Source organism: Lissotriton helveticus, chromosome 5_1 (assembly GCF_964261635.1).
Source record: "Lissotriton helveticus chromosome 5_1, aLisHel1.1, whole genome shotgun sequence".
In the NCBI taxonomy this organism is placed as follows: domain Eukaryota; kingdom Metazoa; phylum Chordata; class Amphibia; order Caudata; family Salamandridae; genus Lissotriton; species Lissotriton helveticus.
The window spans coordinates 1,649,450,792-1,649,464,738 of NC_136065.1; the positions used below are offsets into that span (position 1 = coordinate 1,649,450,792).

Consider the following 13,947-nt stretch of genomic DNA (forward strand, 5'->3'; position numbering starts at 1 on the left):
ATTAGCCCGACCAGGTTAGTTCATGACCAGTTGCCAAAGGCGTAAGTGTGTACAATCAAAGCCACCAGCAAGAGGCAGCCAACGAATAAAAGATAAGAAAAAGGTAAAAAGAGCTTAGGACGATAAAGATGCTCAGGATACAGAAAAGGATAATTATGGCCAATAACTGTTTCATGTTTTGTCTTGGATCTTTGTATGTAATACATGTACTGTCTCCCCCGTCTGAGTTTGTGTGTACGTGATGCATGAATCTACGTCATCCCTCTGCCTGTGTTTCCGTGTTACTTAACCCCTGTTGTTCTCTGTTGCGCGCGCACTGAACGGTCCATTATTGTACACGTCTCTCTCTCTCTCTCTCCCTCTCTCTTTCTCTCCCTATGTCATACGTGTACCAAATGGACCGTTTAGGGTGCGGTCTCTCTTTCTCTCTCGCTCTCTCTCTCTCTCTCTCTCTCTCTCTCTTTCTCTTTCCAAAAACCCCGTTTCCTCTTTTCAAGTATAAAGACGTCGTGCCCCTCCGGCACAAAACATTATTGGGTTTCCTCGAACGCAAAGGTGTTCAGCAAAATTGACCAAAACCAAAACGATTGAGACTTGCCTTATTACTACCTCTCCCTTCTGCAAACAATAGAACCCGAGTTGGTAATGACGGAAAGGACGGGTAAGACGACGGATGTCCCCTAATCTGGCCTTTATAAGGGAACTATAACGTCAATGGTCTTCTGTTTCTCAGTTAGTTAGAAATGCGATCCCCAAATGCCCCGATTGCCCCACCCCCTTGCACCTAAGTGCGGATGTCCAGAGTATCCCACTTCCCCCGATCGACCCTGGCTCCCTGTCCAAAGCACCCACGCGCCCCCGATCAACCCTCGCCTCATGTCAAGCTACCCACGAAACGTAATTGATGACCTTGATTAACGGTCGCTCCCCAGGAAAGCCATGTTTTACATCTGCCCCTCCCCCCTTCTTCATGATGATAACGCCCCTGCTTGCGAGAATTAGCCGACCCCGAAGGGAGATGCAGTATCGTCGATACTTGGGTTAAAGGGAAGAACGAGTCTCTACATAAGGACTCGATGTTTAATGTAACGTAATACATTGTGTACAAAAATCCAATTTCTCTTATCATATGTCGCGAATGAACGCCAAACAAGTCTATGAATTCAATATGCAATACCCTTCTCCAGACTCAATAAGTGACGACCTTTGACTGTGACCGATGAACCTATCCCCCACCTACTCAGGCATGGGGATGGATTGAGATGTATATCTATTCTCTCGACCAGTTTTTCTAAAACTTGTTTTCTACCCATTCAAAGATATAAATCACCGGAGGAGAGGAGCTGGACGTAGCGCCCAGCCTGGCCACAGATCATGGAGCACGTGTGACGACCAAAGGTGGAGCTGCAGAGCAACGAGACGCGGGACGAGGCACAACTTTCAAGTTCAGCTGATGAAGAAATAAGGGGCTGCCTTGAAGCCCTCGACTTGCTGACCCACTCGTGCCTGAAGTCCCCGTCCCTTTTTGAGTTCGACTGATGGGCCTGCCTGCTCATTGTCCTTTGCTCCCTTGGTCCCTTGGTGTGTTCGAAGATCTGGCCCCACTCCGCCCTCTCCTCCCTCGATTATCCAACAGACTCACCCTTTGTCATATAAACTTTGACTATGGACTGGGATTCTGCCACGGAAAGAGAAAGACACGCAGGTGCCCAGCATAAGGCACCCCTAAGAAAATGAGTTAGGAAACAGGACTGTGATCTAACAGCAGAGGACTGATCGCACCCTGCAACGCGTAAGGATGATTCCGAGCTGGACTTATAGCTCCACCGCTGGTACTCAAAAGCGCCAACGAAAAGAAAAACGGACTAACAGAGTCTACCAGTGGTGGCTCGTCGTTGAAAAATACATTTTCGCTAAGACCCCCCCCTTCCAGAACTTTCTACCCACCCCTTGACTAGTTGTTTACATCGAATTGCATTTCTCCCTCAATTTTTATTGCTTACAAAAATGTTTCATCGGTCACTCAAGTCCAAAGGTCACATATAGCACTTTTTACTGTATATTGATGCCATCGGAGAAAAAGTCTGAACTTGATTCTATAATGTTTCGGAAACATCTTTTTAAACCCTGACTAAATATTATGCCGATCTTTAGGCTTGTATTTAGAACTCAACAAATATAAATTAACATGTATTGTATTCTGCCTAGCACATCGACTATGTAGAAATTGAACGTGCTTATGTAAAAAGCGGCGACTGTTAAAAATAGCAATGTGTATGTACATAAGCGGCGTTCATTTGTGGTGCACAGTACCCCTTGTTGTAAGCAGAACAGATATTTCTAAAATACTGACTGTATTATCCCGCTAGCATAGACCCATGCACACACGTACACGACAGCCATTTTAGGTACCATGGTCTCCCTGTTTACGATCGCTCATCAGCGCACTTCCCTGACCCTGCAAGCATTCCCCCATGCGCCCTGACTGCCCCCGCTCTCCCATGCACAGGTCATGAGCCCTCCCCTCCCATGACTCTGTCCCAGGGAATCGCACCCAGCGCCTGACCAACACCTCCTGTCCCTCCATGAATACCCCTCCTTTGATGACCTCTTCCTCTGAGCCTGAATGTCTGCACAGACCGCTGGTCATCCCTTAGCCCGAGGATACAGTTTATTGCCCACCACTGTATGCACTCGTCTCTCTTGAAAGAAACCACTATTGATCATGACCGCCCCACCCCCTGAGATTCGATCAGGCACACACATTCCAATGGAATCAGCAGAACACTCAGCCGCATGACAGCCCCCTTCTATTGCATGGAGGATAAGGGCCCTACTATAGCCACGTGTTGGACTACCTCCATACTATACAATGTGTTGATTGTAATAAAGGATGCCTGTGTGCCACCAACCTGTGTATAAAAGACGAAGCCTCAGAGAAACTTGTTAGAGCACCTCCCGAAGACACTATGCGAGTGTCCCAAATGACAGGCTCTCCTCATGAGAAATAAACCTTTTTCTTTGTCTTCCTGCTTCCAGTGCCTGTCTCTTTGTTTGGTAATTATTCAAGATGAAAACGAAGAGTCGCCCTGCACCAGCAGCCTGGGCATCGGGTGCGATATGGGCTGACTTTTCTACATGTCTATTGAACACCACATACATTTGCCAGTTCTGACACAGTCTATAAGCTGCTATGGTGCAACTCTTATGTTGACTAGAAACATTAATATGATGACGCTCTTCTTTTGATATGTCTTTCAGTTAAATTGTATTGTAAGTAGCTGATACAGCACTGTTTGCAGCTCCTCAGTATATGGTTATCCCGTGACAACAATGTTTTCATCATATTTATTATTCTACAAATGTATTTTTAAATGCACTGATGTGGTGTTTGCATGCTATGCAAGACGGCACATCATGGAATGTTTATAAGGAGCATCGAATAGGATTGTGATATTTGCACCTGGAAGAGTCGGACACGCAGATCCTGAAAAGAAGTAAAGACTCTCTAGCAAGGGCCGTCTTTACCCTGAGTTTAATCTTTACTTTTAGTGAAATGGTTTATGAAAAACCAGTAAGCTGCTCCAGGTGAGGCTCGAACTCAGAACCTCGGCATGCCTCAATGCAAGTACTGCTGTATAAGTACCGCGCGCTAACCGATTGCGCCACTGGAGCTCACTGTTCTCATATCTCCCCAGTTGAGCCATCTAGAGCTGACCAAGTAGATACTGGCACTGCTCCCTTATTCACTGTGCAAGATCGACTCACATGCTAGCATGTTATCATGACTATTAAAAACTACAGTCCTAATGGAACAGATTTGATAATTCTGCTATATCATGTGCTCTGTCTATTGAACACCACATAAATTTGCCAGTTCTGACACAGTCTAGGAGAAACTTATGATTATTTGTAATTAGCACAAAGTAAGAATTTCCTAAAAAATGAAACATAGTTACCTAAGGCAGACGAGGTGGCCGAGTGGTTAAGGCGATGGACTGCTAATCCAGTGTGCTCTGCACGCGTGGGTTCGAATCCCACCTTCGTTGGAACGCCATCAGACACTCTTTTGAAGGTGGGCATGTCTCGTAGTACAATTACACTCTCTTTCAAGACACAGCCATAATCCACTAGAAGGGCCCAACTGACTATTCCATTTTGGCAATTATGTCAAATTAAGGGAAGTGTTTTGTGCTTAATTGAAATTAGATCTTTCATGAAGTGTCCAGAGGATTGCCTTTCCCTCACTCCTGGCCTTCTAACCAGTTTGGATAGATAGACTGATAAGAAAGCAGCTCTTACTCCTAAAGTTTCAGCCATCTCAAGTGTATGACTGCTGACATATGTCTGCCCCACAGAGACAGATCACTTCTAATAAGTGAGTTCTCTATCTGTCACTGATTGCGGCCATACTAACTAGAGCTATCAGTATGGTCATAAATGTGAATACTCTTATGTTCTCAAATCAAAATGGAGTTTTTCCTACTTCCAAGAAAAGTGTCTTAAGCATGCTCTTCAATTTGTGCACGCATGTAGACATTCAAATGCAACTGCATTTCCATACAGAGTCTCAAAATCATAGATATCTTCATACCGCAGTAAGAATACATGAAGCGATTTACATACTGCAGGCAGGCTGGCCTTGTAGCTCAGTGGCAGAGCACTGGTCTTGTAAACCAGGGGTCATGAGTTCAAGCCTCATCAGGGCCTTTTTGGGTTTCGCCTGCCGAAGGCTGCGCTCTGCGCAGCTTTTCGGCGCAGGTGAAATCCTTTGTTGACAATAAGGAGTTCGGGAACGTCCCCCGGCTCTCATTGGCTAGCTCCATAAATGGAGGCTAGCCATTGGGTGCCGGATCTGTCCGTCAAGGCCGGACCAGATTCGGGGGCGTTCCCGAGATTTTTTCCCTGGGCGGAGTTACGTTTTTTCCCTTTCCCTCCCCTTTCCCGCCGTCCGTGTCCTCTCCCGCCCCCCTCCCACCGTCCGTGTTCTCTCCCGCACCCCTCCCGCCGTCCGTGTTCTCGCCCGCCCCCCTCCCGTCGTCCGTGTTCTCTCCCGCCCCCCTCCCGTCGTCCGTGTTCTCTCCCGCCCCCCTCCCGCTTGTTTTCCTGATGCTGGCCTCGCAATGGCGCTGCGTCTCTCCTCCCCCTCCCGCTTGTTTCCTGATGGCGGCACCGGCCGAAGATGGAGGCGTCCTTTCCCTTGCCGCAGAGCTCAGGGGCGCAGCCTGACCCTGCTCCAGAGCTCTCTTCTGCACAAAGTATCTCGGTGCCAGCCAGCCGGGAGGAGGGGGAGGCTGGATCCGGGTCCACGCGGACGGCGAGGGATCTCCGTGCACCATGTTTGCTGCCTGCCTGCTGCTCGTCGCTCTGCTGCTGCACGCCCGGACGGAAGGTAGGCACGGGGGCGCCTTGCTTTTCAAAGACGCCGCCTTCCCGCCCCCCCTCCCGCTGACCGTGTGCTGTTCCCGCCCTCGCTGTCCTGTGCCCCGTTCCCGCCCTCCCCCCCCTCGCTGTCCTGTGCCCCGTTACCGCCCTCGCCCCCCCTCGCTGTCCTGTGCCCCGTTCCCGCCCCCTCCCGCTGTCCGTTCCGCCCCCCCTCCCCGTGTGTCCGTTACCGCCCACCCTCCCCGTGTGCCCGTTACCGCCCCCCCTCCCCTTTCACTCTCCGTTGCTTGTTTTAATATGGCATTATATGCAGTATGAGTCACGGCAGCTGCAGGACACATTCTAACAAGACACTCGACAGACACGTCTCCCCTTGTCCCAGCAGCGCCTTTAAATTGCATATTGGCCATGAAGGGCTTTCCTGGGGGGAATGTATGCTTTCATTAAAGCGCTATGTGCCACTAGCATGCATGGCGTCCTTGAGCCCCAGCGCAGACATAACGAATCCGGGATAACTGCTCTCGACCTGCTTCTGTCTATGCAGCAACTTAAATTTCATTTTTTTAAATATATTTTATTGCAGCTTTATATTAAACGCGCGTGACATAACCAAGTCGTGATTTGTGGGCAGTGCGCGTGAACGCTTTGTTTAATTTTTACCTCAGAACCATGTTTTACAGCCGGGCTCAGAACGCTCTGCGGCCCGGATAGGTGCGTGACGTGGATCGCTCATACGTATGTGCTGGTTTATGTGCTTGTTTTAATATGGCATTATATGCAGTATGAGTCACGGCAGCTGCAGGACACATTCTAACAACACACTCGACAGACACGTCTCCCCTTGTCCCAGCAGCGCCTTTAAATTGCATATTGGACATGAAGGGCTTTCCTGGGGGGAATGTATGCTTTCATTAAAGCGCTATGTGCCACTAGCATGCATGGCGTCCTTGAGCCCCAGCGCAGACATAACGAATCCGGGATAACTGCTCTCGACCTGCTTTTGTCTATGCAGCAACTTAAATTTCATTTTTTTAAATATATTTTATTGCAGCTTTATATTAAACGCGCGTGACATAACCAAGTCGTGATTTGTGGGCAGTGCGCGTGAACGCTTTGTTTCATTTTTACCTCAGAACCATGTTTTACAGCCGGGCTCAGAACGCTCTGCGGCCCGGATAGGTGCGTGACGTGGATCGCTCATACGTATGTGCTGGTTTATGTTTTGTCTGTTATTTTGTAAATGTGCAATGTGTAAAGCATCCCTCGGGGCTTTTGCAAGGCGCTCTCTCGCCGTCTCTTCCCAGAGCGCCATCAGACAATGCTGTCATTGCCTGGGCTAGAAAAAAACATGAAACACTGGGGAGGAATGGGGTTAACTCTTTATCAGCCGGTGCCTAACGGTGCTCCTTACAACCTGCCATGAAACCATCACTGCAGAGGAGCCAAGCAGGCTTTCTATAGGTCTGGGCCGCTCAGAATCAGAAATAAATGTGTTATTTGTTCAAGTTAGTTTCTACCAGACCAGAGGCAATGTCCCTCATACCTCTAAACAAAGGATACTTGAAACCAAAAATCAATGTTGGATCACAAGAGAGGATGGCTGATGTCTCGTTGGAAGGCACCGGTACTAGCCAATGCATGTGGCACAGAAGCAGCCATTCATTTACAGAAAGAGCGCTGGCTGGAGGAGACGGGAGCCTGCTAAAGAGACCGCCTGGCACAATTATTTGGTAGGCGTCACTGGGGGAGAGACTGAGCTTTTGTGAAAAGAATGTGCAGAAACCACTAAAAGATTGTATATGCATACTTAACAGAACAACGGGGACACTAGGAAACAGCCTGCTGGGAAGGGACAGATGGGATCTAAAGACACACCTACATGCGGTTTGCTCTGGGTCTGCATTTTTCAAAAGATGGGAAGGAAGAGGTGCAAATCTCTCCTGCAGACAGACTTTGAGAGGAGCATCTCTCCCTAGGAATGCAGGGCTCAGGGCTGCAGGAAGAGCTGCAGCTCTCTTCTGCATACAGGCTTTGAGAGGGGCATCCCTCCTTAGGAATGCAAGGCTCAGCGCCTTCGACCTGGGACTGCACTTCTGTTCGGAGCGTGTCCGCCGAGGACAGATGGGAAGACCTGCCGAGGCTCCTGTTTGCCATCAGTGACGGGTCAGGTCGGGGTGAAAGGGTTAATGTCAGCACTGAGCAACTGGTAACTCGCACTGTCACTGGCCTGTCAGTGCCGGCCTCTGGAAGACATCAGTGTCAATCACTTTCTCCCGGTCAGAACGCGAATCGTGGGCGTTTGACTCTTTTTTTAAGTCCCGACCCCTGCAATGGAGTTTTGGCGCTCAGTGCTTGAGTGATCACGTCACGGAAATCATGGAACTCCGTGTTGCCTAATGGTGGCCCCCTTGATGCCCTTTGCTGTCCGGCTGATGCGTTGATACGCAGCGTTGTGTCCGAATCTCACCACTGGCTGTTCTTTCTTGGACCGGCATCCTAACAGCTGGAGGTGCTGGTGAGGTACCGGCAATTGAAGTACAAACGGCGCATTGAAACCTCCTGGAGTGAAGCTACCGGGAAACTGCCTGGAGCTTTCACAGAGGTTGCAGACTGCAGAGGTCAGAGAGGCAAGAGGTGAAGGGGTGCAGACCTGAGGTTGGAGCCAGGAGGTAGGAGGAACGGACTAAGCTGATTTTTTTTTATCAGATTAAACTAGCCTTAATGCTTAATTGGTGCACAGGACTTTCTTTGAGATCAAGCATTTTGCTCTAGGTAATGGCCCAGGGCTCCCAGTTGTGCCCCCTCCTCCATTGCTACAGGTAATATCTCCCGCCTCTTTGCTCCATTTGCCCCTCCCCATTGCTGTCTGCGCTCTGATGCTAGGATGCATGCAATTTAGTCTCTCCAGTGATGGGTGCATTAGTGCGCAGAATATGTAAATCTGTGGGCTGGAAATCTTGCGGTTTCTGTCCGGTTGTCCAGTGTGAGGTCACATGGAGTGCTAATGCTGCTCCTTGCCTTCTGTGTCGCTTGCTATTCATCCCTTCATCCTGAACCCCAGCCTGGGCTCCTTTCTTCCACCCCTGACAACTTTCATTCCCACTCTGCAGATCCCACCCATTCCTTAACACCCACTCAGCCTTTTTACCTCATAACCTGTTGCCAGACCTCTTCATGTGCCACACACCTTTGCAATCTCTACTACTCATATTCCTGTCCCTCCTTTATATAACCCAGTTACTTTTTATCTTCTTTGCAGCCTTGGCTGGCTCTGTGTGTGTGTGTGTGTGTGTGTGCGGCTGGCTCTGTGTGTGTGTGTGTGTGCGGCTGGCTGTGTGTGTGTGTGCGGCTGGCTGTGTGTGTGTGCGGCTGGCTCTGTGTGTGTGTGCGTGTATGTGTGGGTGCAAATGCAATAGGTCTCACATTTGCGAGAGATTAAGCTAATGGCAATGTAAATGACAGTGCCATTTATTTATGTTTTCAAAACCAACACATAAATACAAATTTGGTCATTTACAATGCCAATAGCTCTAACTTTTCCAAAGGCGAAACCATTGCATTGTAAATGCTTGTTATATGTGAGTTTCGGTATGTTGTTTCCAAGTCATTCTTTCTAGGAGTCACACATTGTCTTAAGTTTGCTTATTGACAAGCTTCCCTTTCCTGCTTTCATCGTATCAAGAAGACTTCATGAAAACCATTGAACCTTAAACTATTGCGTCACCCCTTGGTGACCTTGGAAGGGTCGGCTGGATAAAGAAGTGAACCTGATTTCGGGAAAAGGAGTATCGTGATGGGGATGAGGAAAAGAGATCATGGACCACATTCACAAGTTAGAGAAATAAATGTAATAGGTTGAATGGTTTTAAAAAGTTAACTTTGAGCATGAATTGTGTTTTTTAAACTGCAAAGAATTAAAAAATCAATGTGGGATTGGAGGCACAATCTGAGCAGAAAGCACCATAAGCTGCTATGGTGCAACTCTTATGTTGACTAGAAACATTAATATGATGACGCTCTTCTTTTGATATGTCTTTCAGTTAAATAGTATTGTAAGTAGCTGATACAGCACTGTTTGCAGCTCCTCAGTATATGGTTATCCCGTGACAACAATGTTTTCATCATATTTATTATTCTACAAATGTATTTTTAAATGCACTGATGCGGTGTTTGCATGCTATGCAAGACGGCACATCATGGAATGTTTATAAGGAGCATCGAATAGGATTGTGATATTTGCACCTGGAAGAGTCGGACACGCAGATCCTGAAAAGAAGTAAAGACTCTCTAGCAAGGGCCGTCTTTACCCTGAGTTTAATCTTTACTTTTAGTGAAATGGTTTATGAAAAACCAGTAAGCTGCTCCAGGTGAGGCTCGAACTCAGAACCTCGGGATGCCTCAATGCAAGTACTGCATGTATAAGTACCGCGCGCTAACCGATTGCGCCTCTGGAACTCACTGTTCGCATATCTCCCCAGTTGAGCCATCTAGAGCTGACCAAGTAGATACTGGCACTGCTCCCTTATTCACTGTGCAAGATCGACTCACATGCTAGCATGTTATAATGACTATTAAAAACTACAGCCCTAATGGAACAGATTTGATAATTCTGCTATATCATGTGCTCTGTCTATTGAACACCACATACATTTGCCAGTTCTGACACAGTCTAGGAGAAACTTATGATTATTTGTAATTAGCACATAGTAAGAATTTCCTAAAAAATGAAACATAGTCAGGTGACTATGTTTCATTTTTTAGGAAATTCTTACTATGTGCAGACGAGGTGGCCGAGTGGTTAAGGCGGTGGACTGCTAATCCATTGTGCTCTGCACGCGTGGGTTCGAATCCCACCTTAGTTGGAACACCATCAGACACTCTTTTGAAGGTGGGCATGTTTCGTAGTACAATTACACTCTCTTTCAAGACACAGCCATAATCCACTAGAAGGGCCCAACTGACTATTCCATTTTGGCAATTATGTCAAATTAAGGGAAGTGTTTTGTGCTTAATTGAAATTAGATCTTTGATGAAGTGTCCAGAGGATTGCCTTTCCCTCACTCCTGGCCTTCTAACCAGTTTGGATAGATAGACTGATAAGAAAGCAGCTCTTACTCCTAAAGTTTCAGCCATCTCAAGTGTATGACTGTTGACATATGTCTGCCCCACAGAGACAGATCACTTCTAATAAGTGAGTTCTCTATCTGTCACTGATTGCGGACATACTAACTAGCAGGGCTTTAAGTGGGCCGGGTCTGTCCGGGTCTGAGCACCGGCAGTTATTTTTATGGGGCCTCGAAACGGGTCTCTATCGGGCTCTGTTTTCGAGCCTCGAAGAGGTAGTCCGTTTCCTTTTTTTTGTTTGTTTCTTGGACTTCAGTGAAAGCATTTACATCGATTTGCACAGCTCAATGCTGGCATCCTCGGGGAGCGGAATATAAAACAGATCCCATTTCTCTGCCATATCTGTTTGCGGTTTCCGAGAGGATCAAACCCGAGTGGTCCTTCTCAAATAATGCACGGCCGTCAAAAGGTAACTAAACTGCCGGATTTCTGCCTACATGACAAGCCTTCTGCTTCGGAAAAATCAGAGGGAATGCTAAAACAATACGGCAGGAACATTTCGTGACGGGAATGGCGGAAATGGAGGAGGATTGCACTACCAACAGTGACCCGTGCCGGGGCACGTGACCCTAGGGCTCGTGGCCTTGTATTCAGGGTGACGATAGGTCACAGGCAGTGTCTTCGGGTGAAGACAGCACTGCTTTCAGCATAACGCAGCGAGCAAACCAGAAGACAATATCTATAGCGCCCACACGTTTACGCCTTGCTCATGACTGCATGAGCACTTTTTCACATGTTTGACTGTGAAATCTACCCCCACGAGAGCAGCAAGACCAGGTTATTTAAACAACAGCTGTGACTGCCAGCCAAATCAATTAATCAAACGTGGAAAGATAAACGGCTTGAGTCACTGTGCAGAGATTTGACCATGTGACCTGGAGGTTAACTCCAGATCTCTCCACAGTACACTCACCCAGTCTACATTTTACGTATTATGTGCTGGTGTGATGTTGCTGCTTGCGTGATATGCCCTTTTGCTTTAGTGCCAGAGAATCAACATGCCAAATGGTGGAGCGGTCCTGCAAAAGAGCACTTAGGTTGTCTGCCTCACAGATACAGAGAGGCCTTGAGCCAAGCGCGGGTCAGGGGGCTACCTGCTTCCCACCTCGCAGGAGCTCATATTATCCCTGGATGCAGCTTGGGTTGTAAGTTCCTCAGTGGGTCGGGTACACAGCCGTCCTGTCCCCATCTTGCACACACTGTCTAACATGGTGCTTGCTCTTCACACCCTGGGATCTTGGCTCTCAGACCCACTGGGTGTTGCATCTGTTGTGCTATTGCCATCAGCAGCATAGGTCTAACTACTACTAAATTCAGGGCTTTAAGTGGGCCGGTTCTGTCTGGGTCTGAGCACTGGCAGGTATTTTCAGGGGGCCTCGTAAGGGTTACTAAGGGGCTCTATTTTCGGGCCTCGCGGAGATAGTCCGTTTTCTTTATTTTTTCTTGGACTTCATTGATAGCATGCACATTGATGTGCGCATGCTCATTTTGCTCACTACTGAGTAGTGGAGGTCAAGGCATGACGTCATGCCAGGTGAAACGCGTTGTAGGAGGACTCTGTGGCATGTTTTGAAGGGGGTGGTGGTGGCTTTGTTAAAACTCACCCTGTGAAGCCGCGTTGCCTTCTTGGAGCAGTGCTTCTAGTATACTCAGCCTCACGTGAAGCCACCCTATACGGGAGGTGTCTTCCTGGGCATTTCCCAGGATGACGACACCGGTCTTGGGGTATTGGGGAGGGTGCATGGCGTTATCCATACATAATAAGGAGGGGAGAGAGCGAGGTTGAGCGGGGAATCCCAAATCTGATGACACTCTAAGGAGTCCTAGAGCGGACGGCTTGTCAGAGCAGGGGGTACTGCTACAATAGTTACCTTAATTTAGACCACATCCCCACTTGGATAGGCCACACCCCTTTCATATGTTGTCCCAACCCTTTTAGAGCACCCCCAGTTTTTTTTCCCACTTAAAGCCCTGCTAACTAGAGCTATCAGTATGGTCATAAATGTGAATACTCTTATGTTCTCAAATCAAAATGGAGTTTTTCCTACTTCCAAGAAAAGTGTCTTAAGCATGCTCTTCAATTTGTGCACGCATGTAGACATTCAAATGCAACTGCATTTCCATACAGAGTCTCAATCATAGATATCTTCATACCGCAGTAAGAATACATGAAGCGATTTACATACTGAAGGCAGGCTGGCCTTGTAGCTCAGTGGCAGAGCACTGGTCTTGTAAACCAGGGGTCATTAGTTCAAGCCTCATCAGGGCCTTTTTATATGTGAGTTTCTGTATGTTGTTTCCGAGTCATTCTTTCTAGGAGTCACACCTTGTCTTAAGTTTGCTTATTGACAAGCTTCCCTTTGCTGCTTTCATCGTATCAAGAAGACTTCATGAAAACCATTGAACCATAAACTATTGCCTCACCCAACGCCTGACAAACGCCATTCTCACCCCGCCGGGCAAAGCCAAATAAGCCATGTATATTTGAAGTTCCTTTGAAAGTCAAAGCGAGGTCTATGACCTCTGTTCCGACTGAGTCTGCATCCACAGAAAGGATGAAATAAGGATCTAGAAATTTCACCAAGGAGATGTGAACTTCATCCCCCTTAAAATACTTTTCCTCCTAGATGCCCCGGCTCTTAGTCAAATGAGGTTAATCTTCAAAACCCCACCCCCACTAACCATAAATATCCGACTCTCCTGCTGTCCATTCAAATGATACAAGGTATCTTGTACATAGAGAGAATGTGAGAAAAAGCAGAATCGCTTCATAGGTTTGGTGACCTTGGAAAGGTCGGCTGGATAAAGAAGTGAACCTGATTTCGGGAAAAGGAGTATCGTGATGGGGATGAGGAAAAGAGAACATGGACCACATTCACAAGTTAGAGAAATAAATGTAATAGGTTGAATGGTTTTAAAAAGTTAACTTTGAGCACGAATTGTGTTTTTTAACCTGCAAAGAAGTAAAAAATCAATGTGGGATTGGAGGCACAATCTGAGCAGAAAGCACCATAAGCTGCTATGGTGCAACTCTTATGTTGACTAGAAACATTAATATGATGACGCTCTTCTTTTGATATGTCTTTCAGTTAAATTGTATTGTAAGTAGCTGATACAGCACTGTTTGCAGCTCCTCAGTATATGGTTATCCCGTGACAACGATGTTTTCATCATATTTATTATTCTACAAATGTATTTTTAAATGCACTGATGTGGTGTTTGCATGCTATGCAAGACGGCACATCATGGAATGTTTATAAGGAGCATCGAATAGGATTGTGATATTTGCACCTGGAAGAGTCGGACACACAGATCCTGAAAAGAAGTAAAGACTCTCTAGCAAGGGCCGTCTTTACCCTGAGTTTAATCTTTACTTTTAGTGAAATGGTTTATGAAAAACCAGTAAGCTGCTCCAGGTAAGGCTCGAACTCACAACCT

The 13,947-nt window shown here is 47.2% G+C and overlaps 5 non-coding genes across 5 annotated transcripts; 4 read left to right on the top strand and 1 right to left on the bottom strand.

Moving 5' to 3' along the window:
* Positions 1–3,580: 3,580 nt before the first annotated feature.
* Positions 3,581–3,675, bottom strand: TRNAI-UAU (transfer RNA isoleucine (anticodon UAU)). The gene is made up of 2 exons: positions 3,638–3,675; positions 3,581–3,616 (listed from the first exon to the last, which is right to left on the bottom strand). It is a non-coding gene; the product is annotated as a tRNA-Ile (tRNA).
* Positions 3,676–3,967: 292 nt separating this feature from the next.
* On the top strand, positions 3,968–4,049 carry TRNAS-GCU (transfer RNA serine (anticodon GCU)). Its single transcript has one exon. It is a non-coding gene; the product is annotated as a tRNA-Ser (tRNA).
* A 589-nt stretch (positions 4,050–4,638) lies between these two features.
* TRNAT-UGU (transfer RNA threonine (anticodon UGU)) lies at positions 4,639–4,710 on the top strand. The gene has a single exon. It is a non-coding gene; the product is annotated as a tRNA-Thr (tRNA).
* Positions 4,711–10,165: 5,455 nt separating this feature from the next.
* Positions 10,166–10,247, top strand: TRNAS-GCU (transfer RNA serine (anticodon GCU)). Its single transcript has one exon. It is a non-coding gene; the product is annotated as a tRNA-Ser (tRNA).
* Positions 10,248–12,707: 2,460 nt separating this feature from the next.
* On the top strand, positions 12,708–12,779 carry TRNAT-UGU (transfer RNA threonine (anticodon UGU)). The gene has a single exon. It is a non-coding gene; the product is annotated as a tRNA-Thr (tRNA).
* The last annotated feature ends 1,168 nt before the right edge of the window (positions 12,780–13,947 follow it).